This window comes from Trachurus japonicus, chromosome 23, assembly GCF_045865225.1.
Source record: "Trachurus japonicus isolate A0001 chromosome 23, Traja_1.0".
Classification (NCBI taxonomy): Eukaryota; Metazoa; Chordata; class Actinopteri; order Carangiformes; family Carangidae; genus Trachurus; species Trachurus japonicus.
This window is the reverse complement of record NC_140929.1, coordinates 5,490,279-5,493,131: the sequence shown is the minus strand read 5'-3', so window position 1 is coordinate 5,493,131 and position 2,853 is coordinate 5,490,279.

Sequence of the window (2,853 nt, the reverse complement as noted above, 5' to 3'; positions counted from 1 at the left end):
CAGAAGAACGACAGCTCTTGAATTACACTCGGGGTTGAATTTCCCCTGGACGTCGACACGCAACGACACAACGACACAACGACACACTTTCTCTCAGCATCATAACAAAGTTTCCAGTCTGAGGCTCCATGAATGTGAATAACTGAATGTGAAAATGAAAGGAAAGCCTTGCTGTCTACGGTTCGGACGCCGTGCCCGTACGTGCAGGTAAACCGAGTGATTAAACAGTCCGCCTGCTTAATAATATGAGCCTTCGACAGGACGTCTGGCAGACTGCCACTGTTGCCGTGGCGCTGACCCCCCGTGACCCCTCCCGCTGTAAAGTGGCAGGTCTCAGATGGCCGACTCATTTTTTATGTCTTATCTGACTGACAACGTCAAACGTCACGCACACATGCAGATCGGTTTACGTCAAACACACGTATTTAACACCGACCGTGAACCCGGCTCGGTGCATCCGATGGCTCTTTGACCTTCCACGCTGCCAGATAAGCAGCGGCCTCGGCGGCGAGGAGCAGCCATGGTGGGTGGGTAGATGAGTGGGTGGGTGGGGAACCGACCGTGTGTGACCCCATTAAGCTGCAGGTCAGAGGGCGGGGTTAACGCCACGGCTCCTCAGGCTGCTTCTATGTCTTTGAGTGGCATCAATGGAGTTTTGTTCAGAGGTGTGAGGAGAGGAAGTCTGATACCGACTCACCTCCACCTCCACCTCCACCTCCACCGGACTCTCACTCGTTCACTCTCTCCTCCTCCTCCTCCTCCTGGTTCTTCCTCCATCAGCTCGTCCTCCTCATTCACAGCCACTGCAGTCGGGCTGAAGCTCTTTCAGGCTGCTGTCAAAAATGAAACCTTTAAAAGCAGTGGTGTAGTCTATGTGAGACTCAGGTATACCCATGCAGTCTACCCACTGAAAATGCATTTATCTTTCAGTATATACCCACTACAAATTTGGTCTACTAGCAGAACTTAAATCAGACCCACCTCTAAGCATTTTTACATCCAGATTAAAAACATTTATGTTTCCATGTGAGCTCTTTTAAAGAACTTTAAATCCTTATTTTGTATTTGTATATTTCATGCTGCAAACTCATATTTTATGCTCTATTTTAATCTAGTTTTTATATGTTTTGTTTGCCTACAGCAAAACTGTGATATATGAACAGTGTACCTACCTAAAAAGCAGTATACCCACTGCAACAAATTAGACTACCCCACTTATTAACTCATTGAGTGCCAACCACGTAATTTCTCGTTTTTCGTTCCCATGCGTTGAGTGCCAAAAACGAAATTTTTCGTTTTTTGCTTTTTTTTTAAATTATGAAAATAGACACTTTAATACACATTATATGTAAATTTGGGGACTCTACGACGAGGAGAACTGAAATAGATGACGATCAAAGTCACATGACAGCTCATGATCTGGAAGTTTTTATCATAACTCAGCTTCTGCAAACGGAGTTCTGCATGCAGATGCAGCGCAGCTGCTCCGCTGCTGCTCCGCTCTCACCCGCGAGGCTGCAGCAGCTGGGAGCTGAACCAGGAAGCTCTCAGCCCACTGTCCCGCCCGGTCTTCATCTGGAGCAACACCGTGTCCTCCCCAAAGTCCTCCCGCGGTAAAATCTGATGGTCTCTGGGTCAAAGCAGACCGGCACCACCGACCCGTACCACAGCAGGACCGCGACCACCGGCGGGACCGGTGTTCGCGAGCCGCTGTGGCCGGCAGAGCCTCACGTTCCGCGGCGAGAGGCTGTGACACGGCACGGTGCGTCTGTGTTATTGCTGTTTAGTGGCGCCCCCCCCGCCCCCGATGGTGGTTTTGTGAATAGAACAACAATTGTTGTGTATATTTATCTTATACGAGCCCTTTGATCCAGAAATGCGAGTGTGAGAAGAGTGACAGGCACAAACAGCGCAGCTTTCATAAAAGACGCTCTATCTCCTTTTCTAGAAAAAAAGGAGGGATTTTGGTGAAACCCAGCCATGTTTAGCTTGACTTTTCTCAGGAACGGAGGCACGTAGAAACAAACGGTTTGTGGCCATTTGAAGGATAAAGTTAAACCTTTCAAATGAGCTACAGTATGTGTTGGTGGCAATAATATAGAATACACTATGGTTCTAAAATAAAAAGTCAAATATGGTCTAATTTGCCGGTACACTTGACTAAAACTTTGGAAAGGAGCGCGGCACTCAATGAGTTAAAAGTCACGGTCAAGAAATTGAATTGAATTGCTTCCTTGAAAGAACTCTTTTGGAGAAAAATATATTTTTTAAGCTCCTCCTTTTTTAACATGACTGAGTAAAAACTTCCTGGAGACCTGACCTTGCATATAGCAGCAACCTTTGTTGAGGGGAAGTAGCAAAGATTTGTCCAATTTTTTGGCATAAAAGAAAAGTAAAAATTTTGACTGAAACACTTCTGCTCAACCATTTATTGGATGTTTCAGATTTTCACATTTCTTGTTTTCGAAAATTTCCTGAATCTCTAAATCTAATCACAAAATTAACTTTTTAACTTTCACGATCTACTTCATATAGCAAAAACTAACAACATTCAGGTGGACAAGAGCAAAATCTGACTGAAAATCAGTTTTAATCTCCTTCTTTAACATGACTGAGTTGAAACTTTTTTTTTTTTTTGGCTGAGTTCAAACTTGGATTCTTCCTGGGGACCTGACGTTGTGTGGCTATGCAGGGCAGCCATAGCAGCGGTTGTCAAGGGGAAGTAGCAAAAGTTTGTCCAAAAGCGTTTGTCGTTTTTTTGTCAAACTTTTTTGGAAAAACTGAAATCTGAGAAGGAAATTCATATCATGGAAATAGGAGAAGTAACAAAAATTTTAGACGCTCATTTATATG